Here is a 17,545-nt window from a genome sequence, read left to right as displayed (position 1 = left end):
CAAGTAATGACTCTTAATTTTTTTTTTTTTAAATGACTGAAAGCCTTTATTTATTTATATGATGTTTAAGCTGGGGGCTGTGTGGATTTACACATGATTTGAAGCTTTCCGAGAAGTTGTGCGCAATAAATCTTATACACATAATCAGCCAAAAGGACGTAATCTCTATGAGCCAAAGAATATTCACTCAACAAATGCGGTAATATGCATGCCCCGCATTTGGAGACAGCAGCGATAAAGTGGCACGATCACCTCAAACATCAGTTTCTCCTCGAAGCATGGTGGTTAAACGACATAACAAAAATTGGTCAAGGACAAAGTGGAATGCGGAGAAGCCAAAGGGTACAGCAACAGAGCCCTCTAAATAATATGGGGATGATTTTTCAATATTACTGTTACTGCTACTCCATTAATTGAAACTTTGCCGTGCAACCCGAATTTCCCAAAATGTAATTTAACTCAGATATTCATCATGCTCATTAGACTTTGTGGTCAAACTAATATTTTCTACTCCTTGACAAGAACAAGACGACGACACAATGCTCTCATTAGTGGAGTTTAATTATAGCGGCTGCCTGTGGCTGTTCAACACAAATATCCTCGTCGTCCTGCAGCAAATACAGTGTCGTGAAAAAGTATTAGCCCCTTTCCTGAATTTTGCGTTTTTGCATATAAATCACTCACAAAGGTTTCAGATAATCAAACCAATTTTATTATCCGACAAAGACATGCCGAGGAAATACACAATGCAGTTTTAAAATGATTGCATTAACTAAAGGCCCTATGTGAAAAGTAATAGTTCCCTGAACCTAATAGCGAGTTGGGCCACCTTTTTCAACAATAACAGAAATCAAACGTTAACGATAATCGGTACGAGTCTGTTGCAATGCTGTGGAGGAATTTTGGCTCACTCTCCTTTGCAAAAGTGTTTCAGATAGATAGATAGATAGATAGATAGATAGATAGATAGAGAGATAGAGAGATAGAGAGATAGAGAGATAGAGAGAGAGAGAGAGAGAGAGAGAGAGAGAGAGAGAGAGAGAGAGAGATAGATACTTTATTCATCCCCGGAGGGAAATTCACATTTCCAGCAGCATCCCTGAGCTGAGAACAGTACAATAATAAAGCCGAAAGAATACAATATACAAATACCCAGTGTGATGTGCAAATGCCCACTGTAGCGTGTTATAAAGAGTAACTAAATAGTGCTACACAGAATACATATTGCAGTAAGATTCTAAATATAAGTATAAATAAGTAAATATGCCATATTGGAGGATTTTCTAGCACGAACTGCTTGTTTAAGGTCACAACACAGCATCAGCATTGAATTGGCCACTCCAGAAACCTTCATTTTGTCACAAAGCCATTTCCAAGGTTGTAGGGCTCCAGCACATTAACACACACGTAACTTTACTATTGAGCCGCATAAAAAGAGCGGCATCGTGCATTAAATGAATACTTCACAGGCAACACAAAAGTACCATTGGGGAACGGTTCGGCTGAGCACAATAAGGGTAGGCAGCCATGGACACAAAGGAGCAACACAGACATTTTCTGAGCAGTATTTGAGTCTGTTGAATAGAGAAAAGCAGATCAGTAGTTGTGTTATAGAAACTTGTAATATTAATTGTAATAGATTTAACCAACACTTGTAGTGCAACACGAATAACCAGTAAACAATATAAATTTGAGTTTAATAAGTTAAATGGAAAAAATAATACGGCGGTGCATCATTTCCTTTATTTAAAATTTCTGTTGACTCACTTAACAATGATTTTGATGCTGCTTTGGTTAGTGTCTGTGGCGCACACACAGCATAAATCTCGACCAAAAGACGCACGCCTTGGTTTACTGAAAAAAAAAAAAAAAAAAACTAGATCACTTAAACAATACTGCGGGAAATTTAAACGAAAATGGCACACTACCAAGCTCGAGGTTTTCTGTCAGACCTGGTGGGACAGCTTGCTGGAGTATAAAGCAACCCTTGCCTCAACTCAAACAGTATTTCTTTAAGGTAATTGCTGCACAAAAAATAACCCCAAAATCCTATTTGACACTGTAGCATCGCTAAAGAGGCAACAGATCATTCCAAATGGCTCTACCCATTTATCTCATGACATTTTGGTCTTTTTAAAAAAAATAAGATTCAATCTATCGGGAAGAGATTTGCAATGACCATGTAAATATGTCACACGTCAAAGATCAGGAAATTATGGATGCGCGCGATGGTGGCTATCCAGTGATTTCCTCACATTTTGGTGATTTGTCACTTGATAATGTTACACAGCTGGTGAGTACGGTCAGTGACTACTTATCTGTTTGCCCACTCCCGGGCTCGCCGATTAAATATGTTTTCGGGGTGCTTGGACCTTAAGATTTAAATATTAACATATTGCTCTTCTCGGGTATTGATCCAGCAGGTTTTAAGTGCGCTATGATTATCCCTAGACCTAAACGACCCAAGCTTGACTCTATCTAATTCCAGATACGTGTCAAACCTACGATTTTTTTTCTAAAGTACTTAAAAAAATTGTGGCACAGCAGCTGAATTATTTTATGTCTGAGAATAATCTTTTTAAATTCATGCAGACAGGATTCAGGGCTAATCACTCTACTGAGACAGCCCTGGTTAGGTTAACCAACGATCATCTACTGGTAATGGACTCCGGCGCTTCATCTCTGTTGCTGCTGCTGGACCTAAGTGCTGCCTTTGACCTTGTGGATCAGCTTAATAGATTGGCTGGAAAAAAAGGATTGGTCTCTCCGGAAATGTCCTCTCATGGTTCAGATCCTACCACTCAGATAGAATGTATTGTTTTAGATATAGTGAAATGAACTCTGAGCCCTTTAGTGTTACCTGTGGCATTCAGAAGAGCTCAGTACTTGGTCCCCTTCTTTTTAGCATGTATATACTTTTGTTAGATTGTATTATTCACAATTATAAGCTATGCAGATAACCTTCAAGTTTCTTCCAATAGAAGAATCTGCCCCACTAAATTGAGAACATTTGGAGGCCTGTCACAGAGTTAAAAAGTGATGTCATCATTTATTGCCCCTCATTCCTGAAAAGAGTGTAAATTTAATGACTCTTCCATCTAAATGCTGTGACTTTTTCCTCAAAGACTGCTCTGAACATTGACAAGTGTAATATCACCCAGATTGACTCAGTCAAAACTCGAAGAAAAATATTACTAAGAATATTTATATATTTTATTATTTATATTTACATCTTCGCAACATTGCTGTCCCTGTCCGATGCCGAGATTAGAACTAATGCATTTGTTACCTCCTGTCTCAATTAATTGAAATGTATTATTCTCCGGTCTCTCAGAGTCTAGAATCAAAAGCCAGCAGCCGGTCCAAAATGCTGCAAGCAAGGCTTCTAACTAAAGGAAGAAAGTTTGATCACATTACCTAGAATTTAGCATACCAGCATTGACTCCCCGTCAGTTTAAGATGTGACTTTATACAAGGTTTTGCATCGACTTGCCCCCTCATAGCTTTCAGATTTAAAGTGCCCGTATGCTCCTGCTCGAAGCCTTTCCTCAGAAAATGTTGGTCTACTAGTGATCCCAAGAGCCAAGAAGAAATACGCAGGTTCAAGAGCGTTCTCCATTTGGGCTCCGGTGCTGTGGAATCCTCTGCCCCCTAAATCCGATCTGCAACCTCAGTTGAACTGTTTAAATCTAGGCTTAAACACACTGATATTCTATAGCTTATGAATGACCTACATTTAATGTTGACAATGTCTGTATAGCTTGTTGATGCCCTTGCAACATCCATCGGGGGATTACCTCATGTGCTGTCCCTTCTCAAGGTTTCATCATTTTCTTCATGCTGAGGTTTTGAGTTTGACCTGCCTTTGTTTTTAGTCTGTAATAGTCTGTAGTCTAAAAAAGCCCTTTGAGACTTCTTGCCCTTATGAGCTGTACTAAAAAACATGACTTGCCTTACTTTGACAAAAGAAAAATACACGAGCAAAAGAAGAAACAAAGAGCTAAAAGAAGAAACATTAATAAACATGATATCTTTAATATAAACACATTCCCCTCCAAAAGGGAACCTTTTTATGCTCAAAATCTTAAGTCAACAACAGTATATAGATAGATAGATAGATACTTTATTCATCCCCTAAGGGAAATTCACATTTCCAGCAGCATCCCTGAGCTGAGAACAGTACAATAATAAAGCCAAAAGAATACAATATACAAATACCCAGTGTGACGTGCAAATGCCCACTGTAGCGTGTTATATAGAGTAACTAAATAGTGCTACACAGAATACATATTGCAGTAAGATTCGGTAATATCCAATGTAGGTGGTGTGGTTTAATGTGGGCCTTTACTCTGCCGGGTGGAGTTAAAGAGCCTCATGGCATGAGGAAGAAAAGATCTCTTCAGTCTGTCCGTAGTACAAGACAGTGACAGCAGTCTGTCGCTGAAACTGCTCTTCTGTCTGGAGATAATGCTGTGTAGTGGATGCGATGGATTGTCCATGATTGACCTCAGCTTTTTCAGTGCTCGTCTCTCAGCTACTGTTGTTAGGCTGTCCAGCTCTTTGCCCACAACAGAGCTCGCTTTCCTAGCCAGTTTATTGAGACGAGAGGCATCCTTCTTCTTGACGCTGCCTCCCCAACACGCTGCCGCATAGAAGAGGGCGCTTGCCACTACTGTCTCATAGAATATTTTCAGGAGCTTTTTGCAGATGTTGAAGGAGGCCAGCCTTCTGAGGAAGTAAAGTCGGCTTTGCCCTTTCCTACATAGAGCTTCTGTGTTGGCAGTCCAGTCCAGTTTGTTGTCCAGCTGCACACCCAGGTATTTGTAGGTCTGGACAAATTCTACACATTCTCCCTTGATGGTTACAGGAACCGGGTGAGTTCTGGTTCTCCTGAAGTCCACCACCATCTCTCTGGTCTTGGTGGTGTTTAGGTGCAGGTGGTTTGTGTCGCTCCATCGGACAAAGTCCTGAATCAATTTCCTGTACTCCTCCTCCTGCCCGTTTCTGATACATCCCACGATCGCAGTGTCGTCGGCAAACTTTTGCACATGGCAGGACTCAGAGTTGTACTTAAAGTCCGATGTATATAGAGTGAATAGGAACGGAGAGAGAACGGTCCCCTGCGGAGATCCTGTGCTGCTAACCACAGTGTCCGATGTACAGCCCCCCTGTTTCACATACTGGGGTCTGCCTGTCAGGTAGTCAGTAATCCATTCTACAAGGTGTGAGCTAACTCCCATCTCTGTCAGTTTCCTACTCAGTAGCAGAGGCTGTATGGTATTGAAGGCACTGGAGAAGTCCAAAAATGTAATCCTCACAGCCCCCTTCGCCCTATCCAGGTGAGAGAGGGATCGGTGTAACATGTATACTTTAGCATCCTCCACTCCCACCTTCTCCTGGTAAGCAAATTGCAGTGGGTCGATGGCATGACGGACCTGTAGCCTCAGGTGGTGCAGCAGCAGCCGCTCCATGGTCTTCATCACATGTGATGTCAGGGCGACCGGCCTGAAGTCGTTGAGTTCCTCAGGTCTTGATTTCTTTGGGACTGGGATGATGCAGGATGTTTTCCACAGCTGAGGGACCCTCCCCTGTTCAAGGCTCAGGTTGAAGATGCGCTGTAGAGGGTCTCCCAGCTCAGACGCACAGGCTTTCAGCAGTCGGGGGGATACTCCATCCGGACCAGCTGCCTTGCTGGTTCGTAGCCTTCTCAGCTCTCCACACACCTGGGCTGAAGTTATTTTTAGTGGGGGGATTTCTTCCATGCTAGTGTCCAGAGGGGGGGGGGGGTTGGGGGGAAGGACAGCTGCATTACTCAGGGGTGAGGATGAGGCGGAGTGGTCAAACCTGTTGAAAAAGTTGTTCAACTGGTTGACTCGCCCCACATCTATATCCACATCCACACCCTGCTTGGTGCTGCAGCCAGTAATTGTTTTCATCCCTTCCCACACCTCCTTCATGTTGTTGTTCTGCAGCTTTTTCTCCAACTTCCTCCTGTACTGCTCCTTCCCTTTCCGGAGATGGACTTTGAGCTCCTTCTGTACTCGTTTTAGCTCCTGATGATCACCATTTTTAAAGGCCCTCTTCTTTTGGTTCAGAAGGCACTTGATGTCGCTCGTGATCCAGGGCTTGTTGTTGGCATAGCAGCGTACAGTCTTTATAGGAACAACATTGTCCATGCAGAACTTAATGTAGTCAGTAGCGCAGTTTGCCATCTCCTCAATGTCCCCACTGCTGGACCCTAGCAGGACATCCCAGTCCGTACATCCAATCATAAGAGAAAATATGACAGTTGTTGATTGGTGGGGAGTCGGCTCCCATCACACGCATTCATCAATTCGCCTTTTCTTTTGTCACTTGGGAAATACTGCATTTGTAATCGCAATCCAACTATATGATGGTTGCTATTTTGAATGGGGATATGACTCAATATACGTGACATAAACATTTCGGAAGAGACTGGAAAACCACTCTTCAAAAAACAGCATCAGGTGTGCCAAGGGGAGCATGCCACAGTTGGCGTTCTGCAGCCAAAACAACGCATCGCTTTTGATAACGCCGAATGAAAATAATTAGTTAGATTACCCCGTTACTGAAAAAATAAAATAGTTTTATTTATAACGGTGCTATTCCCAACACTGACCACCAGTGGTATACATCAGTGTTTTTCATTTGGTTGAGGGTCTTTGCATTGGCAAAATAATGCAAAGACAAAAATAACAGCAGTTTAAACTCCTTAGTAGATAGTGATAATTCCCTGCAAATGCAAGTAAGAGTAATGTGCCCTGTTCACACAACAGAAAAAGACGGATAAAGTTTATTTACCCATGTTGAGCATGGCCAAACGCAGATACATATGATAAATTATGAGATATGGATTTGATTACCATGAACACAAAGCCAATGATGTGAAATGTTTTAGATTTCATTAAAACTGCAGCTAATTGAGCATTAAAGGGAATATTGTTTTGCTGGTCTTTTTTTCTAAATGTAAATATATTGCACCATCTCTGGTTTAAACTACACAATCTTTTCATTCCATAAAGTTTAGGACCAGATTGTTTTTTTCTTTATTTGGGGCATGGCTGGTAATTAAAGTGAGATGGTGGTCCTGAAGTCAGACCAGTTGAGAACCACTGGTATAGAAATGAAATGAATGATCTGCATTTATATAGCGCTTTTCAAGTCAATGACTTCCCAAAGCGCTTTACATTGCGCTTCACATTTCCCAATAGCGGCCGTGATCTGTGCAGCCATGTAAGGCGCTAACCTGCTTATTGGGGGTATTGGGGGTTCAGTGTCTTACCCAAGGACACTTCGACATGTAACACAGACAGGCCAGGATTCGAACTGGGATCCCTTAATCCTAAGACGATCGCTCTACCTCCTGAGCTACTGCCGCCCCGTATAGATGACTTACGAAAAGGCAGTAAAGTTGATCTCATGCTTACTGTTTTTAGTTACGGTACGTCATTACAAAAATAATAAATTCTATTCTATACTTCTATTCTGTCCTAAGCATTCCAAGTGACAAATTTATGGTTATTGTGACATATGAAATGCACACCAATATTAACCTTTTTCTCTGGTACCTTCACTAAAGATAGTGTGATAATGACGTAAATCGTAATGCCTTTTCATGTGTCATCTATAGCACTTGTTGTCCAGTGATAAGGCTTTGGTACTCTCTCTGCGGTGACCCATGTTTGAATCCCGTTACACCCAATAAAGTGCACCCAGAAGTAGTAGTTTTTAGGTATAAAAAAGTGCGTCAAATTGCTCCCTGGTGTTGTTCAGGGGGCCAGACCAAATATAAAGGCGGACCGTAGTTTTGGGACCACTGCTGTAGAGTTTCCCAAGGTTTGAGAAAAATCTTACAGACTCGGGGCAAATCATTTATATCAACTCTTTGATATTTTGGTGATAATTGAATCAGGAAAAAATGAGTTATGATAATGAAGTCCTGATTGTATCTGTTCAAGAGTGATGGGATTATAAATCACCTAATCAGATAAAGTGGAGAGTTTATCTGAGATGTTTGGCCCATCTCGACTAACACTCAGCAGATACTGGAGAAAGTCAAGCACGTTAAATGCGTTCTGCTCTCAACAAGGATGGAACGTGGCCCAGTGCCTCTGTGGGGGTCATTGTCTGCAAGAGTGTTGTTATCATGAAGGTGCAGATTGTGGGTTTTTTCCCCCCTCTAAATCTTGCTGTGTAAATCCTTCATTCCAATACAAAGTGCTGACCACATCAATGGCTGTGGGAGCCTGTGGTCTGCCTTGTTCGTCATGATAAAAAAAGGTGGGGAGGGGGGCAGGAAAAATCCTACAACCGAATTCATTTTAAGATTCAAATACTTTTCCCTTCTAAAGATTATATCCCGAAAAGGGTTCGACAATTCAATTGCAATAATCACAGTAATTTAGCTGGCAAGCGAAAGCATATTTAGGATTTAGGATTTTTTTCTTCTTTAAAGGGGCTGTACTGAGTTGTTACTCTTAGCCACCATCTCTTTCGCCTCAGTCAGCTAATTCATAATGGTCATGCAAGTGCGTGCATTTCTTAGAAGCGCACTATTTTCTCAGAACGAGTACTGAACGCGTTATAAGATTTTAGAACTTAACTGTCATTACAACATGATGCGTTACTCTGCTGCTTATTAAATGAAAATCATGATGTACAACATTCATTGAATGCTAACGGTTTCTCCTTCGCTCAGCATACAATCTTCAATGCGCCAGGAACATCTACAAAGGTTGGGGGTGTTTATATTTACCTACAAAGTACAACTGAATTTGGTGGCACCGTCTCAAGCACAGAGTACGAGGTCACTAAATTTCTCCCTACTTATATTCTGATATTTTCTCTACTGCATACACTCGTATACAAGTCAAATGTACTACTAGGATAATAAAATGAAATTTGGGGCTCAGTGTCTTTGCGCATATTGGGTTGTGCATCACCAGTAAGGAATGGTGGGCAGCTCGATAGGAAGAGGCGTGGTTTATACAGGAACAACCAAATGAGTAAGGCAAACGTGAGCACGGAATTTACTCAAAAAATGTGCTGAATATTGGTCTATTTGTTCGTAATATTTTTTGTTTGCAATACACCATGCCTGGAGAAAGGTCTTGAAAAGTGCCGAGAAATGAAGGAATTCTTGGAGTGGTTTGAAGCCCAGAAACAAAATGGATATAGAGTGCCTCAGCTAAGTGCTCCCAAGATTGAACAAGCTAAGAAATATGAAGGACTTACTGGTTGGTGAAGACGTTTTCCTCGATTTATTTTATTATGTAGCTATTTTAAAGCAGTTTAAGAGGGTCAGCTTCTATGTGAGTATATACGGTAATTTGTAACTAGATAGTTACTTTCAGAGTACTTTTGCGTGACAGTAATCTGGGGTAATGGAATTACTTTTTAAATGAAGAAACTAGTAACTGTAATTAATTACTGTTACAAACGTGAATTGCTCTTCCCCCTGAGATTCTATCTGCAAACTCAGTGATGTTTAAATCTAAACTCAAAACACACTTCTGTTCTATAGCATATGAATAACCTATAATGTATGTTGACAATATCTGTTTATTATTTGTTATTGCAACATCCATTGCAGCCTGGTTGTCCTGGAAAAAGGATTACCTCATGTGCAGTCCCTTCAAGTTTTTTTCATTTTCCTCATGTTGAGATTTTTGCGTTTTTCCTTGCCCTCATGTAAGTTTTAGATCAGGGGAATATGTAATAATAGTCTGGAGTTTGCTATAATCTGTGGTCTGTGCAGCCCTTTGAGCCTCTTTGTCATTAAAAGCTATACAAACAAACATGACTTGACTTACTATTTCTTATCGATTAGCACAGATGATAATTGACCAGTCCGCAACAAATTAAGATTTGCGTCTGCGGAAAAGTAAAGACAACAGACAGGTGGTCAGGTGGGGGTCTCTAGATGAAAGGGAGGGAGCTGGAGAAGTGACTGGAAGGAATGCGAAATAAAATATGAAGCAGTGGGAGGCTGTGGAAAACACGCACACAGAAAAACATGCAGAGGAAGGAACTGTTTTTCTCATCTTTTCTCTTGTTTAGACTTAAGTCACAATTGAAATCTGTTTTGGACCGAACCAAGTTTTGTTTAAAAGTACTTTTCGTCCCAGTAATGGACAACACAAATCAATAAACAATCTTAGTCTGAAATGTCTAAGGTCAAAATGAGGCCCAAGGAATGTGCCTGGGATGGACAGAAGGGCGGAATGAGAGGATGCAAACTTCCTGTATAGAAGGCCATCAACAACTTCCTGTGGGAGAATCCTCGGAAGGTCGGGACCTCACTGGGGAGAGAGGGAGGGGATATTGCCTCAAACTTAATGCGCCTTCCCAAAGGACTCAGTAAATTTTTGAGTTTCGGAGCTTCTTGAAAACAAATGAATATGCTTATGTGAACGCAGGAGTACGTTTACATGCATTCAGAGGCAACAGATGGCGCAATAACCCCAAACTGGAGTAGACGTCTCGATACTACCACAATAAGAAGGTATTTGGAAAACATATAGACAAAAAAAAAAATATATCAACATAATGTGACAGAATAGTGATTATAAATGTGATTGACAATCTTGAAGTGCTTTACATCAGTAGTCAGGAAACTTTTTTTGCAACACCGAAAGGTTCATTTTCACACAATATTTTATGGCCTGTCCTTTTTCTAATATAATAATATGAACAGTCCTTAGAGCATTTACAATAAAGACTACATTAATAATAGCAATGAGGTTAAATCCACTGTTTAGTCATAGTCATGTGGAATATTTAGATGTCCTCGTAATATCACACCAAAATCACATTCATTTATAATTCGGATCGCTTATCCTAACGAGTGTCCAGCCCAGCCATGTTTTTGGAATGTGGGAGGAAGTGTGAGTGCCTAAGGGCACGGGAAGAACATGCAAACTTCACACAAGGTGGCCGGTAGCTGGAAGTCAAGCGGACACCTCTGAACTGTGAGACAGACATGCTAATAGGAAGACTATCTAGTCGCTATCGTAACGTTTGACGCAAAACGTAACATTGATCCCCATGCCAAGTGATTAAAAATACAAATGCGGTTATGTGTTTTCTGTGTCATTTTCTTGACTTAAGTATCCATGCATCCTCCAACTCTCTTGGCAAGAGTTTTCCATAATGGAAAATTTGTTGAAGCATGATGTAGTTGACTATTTACCACGCTGATTGGCTGTAAGCGCTAAAGTTTGCTTTGATTCAACCTTCACTGAATCTCCGAAAGGAATCCTAGTTTCCAAAGTGACAGTAGCAGGCCGGTGGAAACCACACTAGTTTTAATTCTGACTAACCACCTCAATGCCAAGTTCAGTCCAAAACAAAGTCTCAGTAAAACAACTAGCCTGGTGGTTGCAGACCACTGCTTTACATAACAAGCTTGACAACTGGGATTTTCCGGAGACTTTGCATAAGTCCAACATCAGGATAATAAACCGCTTCACTTTCTAAATTCTGTGAAAACCTTTGCTTTGGCGCTGACCTCGTTTTGCAGTCCATCCAGGCCACGTGCTTTTGGGCGTTTGTATTTGTTCCATGCGGGCGACATACGGCTTCCTAATGACCAATTTACATAATTAACACAGTGAGGTATGGCAGGCTGCCTGTGGGTGCTTGCACTCACTAACACACACGTACACACTCAGCATTCTTCTGAAAGTGGCTTGAAGGCGGCACAGAAGGCGTCCTGCTGCTAATTGGTGATAGGTCACAATAACACGCAAAAACACACTTTTGACCTCTTAACTTTATATTTTATGTTGACTCAACTTGATTTGTTCGATCGCTTGAGCATCGCTAAAAACTTTCTGAATAATTAGGATTCGCACATATGAGACCGGCGTTGGGACAAACGCATTACAAAGGAACACTTTCCTTACTTTTCTCAGAAACGAGTACTGTAACGTGTATATTGCACCTCACGAGCTACAAGATGTATTCTACACTTGAAGTGCAACAAATATAAACAATAAACAATATAATGTAATAATCTGCAATAAACAATATAAAGTGAACTTAATAAATCAAAAGAAAAAAATGGTAAAAAAGAAAAAGGAAAAATATATGAGAAATATATAGAGATATGAAATTTACATTTTATACAAACACATGAAATAAAATTAAAATATTTACAAATCTGCAAAAAAAGAAAAAAGAAAATACAAACTTTTTCTAACCATTATGCTCAACAAATTTAAAGACAACAACAAAGAAACCATAAAAATGCATATTGACCAATCATAATTGAAAAAAGGCGTCTTGATTGGTGGGAAGCCGGCTCCCTTCGTTTACTTCCAACTGCGGGTCATAGAAAAGTTTTGTTTGCGAACTATACGAGTCGGTTGCGACTCTGCCGTCATTCGCCTTTTCTTTCGGCGCTTAGTAAATACTATATTCGTAATCAGTACAGTGGTACCTATACTTACAAATATCTTTACATATGAAAAGTTTCCGGTTACGAAGTACCTGAATGGGAAATATTGCCTTTAGTTACAAAGGCGTTTCAGGCTGTGGTTCTGATATTGTGTATCTCCTTGGCAGAATCGTAGCCTACTTACCTGGCAGGGGAGATACCATGATCATGAAGCAGCTGATCACAGCAAAGGTCTAGGACCTTAACTTGGCCCTTAGCTTGGCCTTTTGATTTTTGCATTCCGGAGATGGAATAAGAGCTTGCTCTGTCCACTCCACGCATCGGCCCGGTATTGCAGTACCTCCGGGAACGGTGCATTCGCAATGATCGCAACAAGGCTTTAGGGCTAGGACCTTAGCTTGGCCTTTTGGCTGAGAGTAAGTGTCCCGATTCCTAGGCTTTGTAGCGTATTATGAACTGACCGATAACGGATAATGGATAATGAATAACAAAGATAGATAAATAACCCTTAAAAACCCCAAACCCCATACGAAGTCAAAAATACAGTACAGTCACGTTGCTATTAGCTGCTCCCGGAGTTTCCCGAGCGTAAACAAACTGTTCACTTCCAGCATGCTCTTCGTGTCACATCGCAGTTCAGAGTTCAAAGACGAGGGGGAAGAGTGCTTCCGGCAAGAAAGCGGGGCAGAGGACGCAACCATCATTCAATCAGCCCCAAATAAAGACATTTTAGCAAAATTCCATGACGTCTCGAAATTTGTGGAAACAAATCACACAGAAAAAGTGTTGACAAGTCAAGCTATCGCTATGTCTGCCTTGCCCATTTTTGAGAGATTGTCAAAAGCCAGCAAATGCAGATGTCATTGGATCAATTTTTTAATAAACGCGAGGCAAAAAGGTAATGGAATCTTTTTATTATTTCCTTTATTCTTTGGTTTTTTTTACATTATGTGCCTCTCGTTTTAAGTTTATCGTGTCGTAATCTGGTTTTAACGTGTATTTGTTTCATATTTCAATGCTCTTTTATGATTTTATGATATGGTTGGCCTATACAAAAACAACAAAATCAATAGGATAAACATGAGCACAGAATTTACTTCAAAAGTGTGCTGAATTTTGGTCATTTATTCTCAAAATGTGCCCAGGACTTTTGGCGATCTTTTCTTTTCATTGAATAATGAGCTTATCATTAGCATAGGGATTTTTTTTTTAATGTTAGGCAACTAACCAGGATTTATTTTCATAAAATGATAAGACCAATTTTGATGTCTACTTCATATGCATGCGCCGCCCCAGCAGCGCTTTATGCTAGCGTCCATGCCAGTGACGCTAGTCGTTTACGATAGCATGCGTGCTAGTAACCCCAGCTGCTAATGCAAGTGACATGTATATTGACAAATCTAGATCATTGTATATCACAAAACAACAGCGGCGGAGATATTTTATATTATTGTAATTTTGAACTCTTTATACAAAACTATATTGTAAAAGGAGGCAGCACGGTTCTGAGGTTATGAGATCGAACTTTTCTGTGTGGAGTTTGCATATTCTCCAGGTACTCCGGTTTCCTCCCACATTTTAAAAACATGCATGTCAGGATGATAGGCCGGTTCAAATTGTCCCTAGGTGCGAATGAGCGAGTGAATTGTCTGTCCCTATGTGCCCTATGACTGGCCGGCAACCAGTTCGGGGTGTCCCCTGCCCAAAGATGACTGGGGTTGGCTCCAGCACCCTTGCGACCCTACTGATTATAAGCGGTGCAGATAATGGATGGATGGAAGGATGGATATTGTAAAAGGCAGCTGCCCATCAATGCCAAGGTGACCAGTTGATGAAGGTGTTGCATCTGAGTCAGATCAGGAGGCTCCACCTGCTACCGGTAACCCTCGAAGCCAGTACCATCCCTTTTATGTGAGGGAGTAAACCCCTATCCAGAAAAAAACTGCTTGGAGAGTTACCAGGTTGCACTTGCCCAAGACACACTAGAGCTGGTCGTGCCACGACAACCTTAGCAGTAAAGGGATATGTGGACGTGAACTGTGATTTGTGAAATTATCTTTGCAATACACTATGCCTGGAGAAATAAAGAAAACGTCTTTGACAGTTCCCAGAAATGAATAAGAACTCTTCCATTGATTTGAAGCCAAAATATAAAATGGATATGGAGTGTCTTGGCTAAGTATTTATTTGCAAGCTTTCAAATTTGCACAAGCCAATAAATATCATGCAGCTATTTTACAGCAGATTTAGGGAGTCGACTAAAATGAGAGTCAATCCGGTAATTACTATACAGTTACTTTCAGAGTAAAATGCTACTTTTGGTGTCAGTAAGCTGGGGGGGTTACGGAATTACTTTTTAAATGAAGTAAATAGTAAGTGCACTGTATGTGACTTTAAAACATTGATAACGGATTTAAAAAAAAAAAAAAAAAGTCATTTTTTCACCACATCATGACACCAGAATGTTTTGACGGGAAACATTCAAGCTAAAAAACTAACGTGAACATCCTACCTAGTCAAAAGTGAAAATGTTGAGCAAGACAAAAAAAAAAGAGAAGCGAAAGAAAAAAAGCTGTTGGAGGAATTTAATACCCAGCAAAGGCCAGGGATGAACCAAGAGATGAAAACCACGGAGCAGATTAAAGTGGTGGCCTGCAATAGAGCTCCGCCGAGCTTTCCTTGAAAACAGCTTTTGATTATCTGACTCTAGCAGCAAGATTGTGTTTGATCTATGAATCAATATTATGATCAATAAACAAGCACAGTTGACTTGCCAGCATTGATCTTGAAATCCCCTCCGTGCTTCCAAGGTTTCCGTTCCTCCCTCATGGAAATTTCCGTCTGTGTTATCACGAACGTGAGGTTAACACGTCTGACAGTTAGCCAAAAGTGGTTAACTAAACAGCTGTCAATCATGATGGCCAAGCAACATTAAATATTGTAGTATGTAAATACTTTTCTTGTTTTAGTTTCATCCCAAAATGGACATTTTTGGACAATCATTTAATTAAAAAAACAAGTAATTATTCAATTTTCATTGAAATAAGTCAAGTATTAATTGCTATGGTTGAAAATGTGAACATTTTCTCAAACCCCAATCTAACACTGGTAACGGTGACCACAACTCATTGATAGATTGTATTAATGGTCATAACTAGCATTAGCTATCAAGAAAACAGCTTGCAGGCAGTTTGAACTATTAAGTCAGAACTACAGTAACCCCTAAATTTCCCCCGTTTAGCTACTTCACGGATTTTAACCATGCATTGTGTTCAGCATTCTAACTGGCCAAAGAATTGCCCTGACCCTTTTCAGCTCATCAATGACAATGCCGTCTGAGTTGTACACATACATAATAACTTACATTATCTATCCATCCATCCATCATCTGCACCACTTATCCTCAGTCGGGTCGCAGGGGTGCTCTAGCCTATCTCAGCTATCTTTGGGCAGTGAGCAGGGGACAACCTGAACTGGTTGCCAGCCAGTCGCAGGGTACACAGTGACAGACAACTTACTGACTCATTCACCCCTAGGAGCAATTTGGACTAGCCAATTAAACTGACATGCATGTTTTTGGAATGTGGGAGGAAGGAAACCCATGCAAGCACGGGGAGAACATACAAACTCCGCACAGGAAGGCTGGTAGCTGGATTTAATTCCAAGGCCTCAGAACTGTGCCCAGACGCGTCAACCACTCAGCCGCCGTGCTGTCCAACTGTAATTATGTATTGAAAAATCTTTTTCATTTTCAAGTTTCTCTAAAAGCCATCATGTTAACAAAATGCTTCTCATGGATGCACAAAAGGACCAAAGGCCGAGGAAGATGCTTTCTATTGCCAAAAAAGTTGGAGTTCTCGACCAACTAGACTTGCTCTGGTGCCACTTGCGGGTCTTTGACGCTCCATAGTGGCATCCTGGCGCTTTTTCAGAAATGTTTGATAATGGGAAAAAGATAAATACAACAGAACCAGGAGGTAAATACAGTTTTCCACAACGTCTGCATAACGGCAGCAAAGTACAATGTAAAGTGGATCATATCCTTAATCCATACAGTCGTACGATAAAAATGGCAAAATTGTTTTTAATATTAGGTGTTACTAAAAAAAATGTACATAAAGTACAGTACTTTTATTTGTTAAACAAATACTTGAGCCTGTAATTTGGGTTCATTCTCGTGTAATAAATAAATCTATCTAATGTAAATCCAATCTAGATTATATATAAATCCTGACTTTGTATGTGTGTGTGTTTGTGTGCAAGTGTGTGTAATTGTATGCGGCTTATAGGCTCCAAAACAGCTGAACCGATGTTAGTGAAAATGTTCACAGTTGTACTTTAGGTCTCTGGGACTGTTTTAAGCAAGGTTTGGTGACAAATAACTCTCAATAAATACCAACAAATTTGAGAAACATGTGCATTTGTTGTGTAAATCTAAGGTCCCACCATACAAAGCAGGCTGACACGCCCTTTCCTATTGGGCGAGGCTGTCAACCACCATTACCTCCCAGTGCATGCCCTGCAGTCGATTGGCTCCTGGGAGTGCTCACACCGGAGGCCAATATACTCATACCTAGGGAGATGCATTTAAGGACAGCTGCCCAGGGAGAAAAGAACATCATTAAGCTGAGGAAGAGAGAGCACCAGTCCCTCCAAAACTCTAGGGCAAGTGTGTCCAAACTTTTCAATAAACAGGCCAGATTTGGCAAGATGAAAAAGTATGAGGGACGATCAAATATTCTCGACCATTTTTATGACACAGTCTTCAATAAATTCACCCTACGTGGAAGATCCTAAATGCTTGTGCAGTGTTGTGACCTTGTCCCTCGCCTTTGTAGCATGTTTATTTGACTAGCGGTGTTCGTTTACTATGTTTTCTACCCACCGAAAGGGGGTGCCAAAGAAGCGAAATCAGTGTTCCAACTCTTCCTGTAGGTTAAATTTGCTTCAACAGAATTCAGTCAGGAAGGTTGTAAACCTACAATACAATAAACATAATTTACTTTACTTTCATTCAAGTCATTCAAGTATTTTATTCAAGTCCCGAATAAAAAATAAAGCAATTAAATCATGTATACTTTAAAGCAATATTCACTAACTTAAATCTCCAGAAAGGTTTGAACA

General features: G+C 40.5%; 1 protein-coding gene and 1 pseudogene across 2 annotated transcripts in view; one reads left to right on the top strand and one right to left on the bottom strand.

The window, feature by feature from the left end:
* The window catches only part of LOC148356819 (plexin-B2-like), a 95,984-nt gene that overhangs the window by 44,385 nt on the left and 34,054 nt on the right, over positions 1-17,545 (bottom strand). The gene's annotated exons all lie outside the window — the stretch shown is intronic.
* Positions 12,663-12,783, top strand: LOC148356820 (U2 spliceosomal RNA; annotated as a pseudogene).

The sequence above is a fragment of the Urocampus carinirostris genome, chromosome 11 (assembly GCF_059441175.1).
Source record: "Urocampus carinirostris isolate Australia breed hairy pipefish chromosome 11, RoL_Ucar_1.0, whole genome shotgun sequence".
Classification (NCBI taxonomy): Eukaryota; Metazoa; Chordata; class Actinopteri; order Syngnathiformes; family Syngnathidae; genus Urocampus; species Urocampus carinirostris.
Note: the sequence above shows the minus strand (reverse complement) of the source record. Positions and strands in the feature narration are given on the sequence as shown.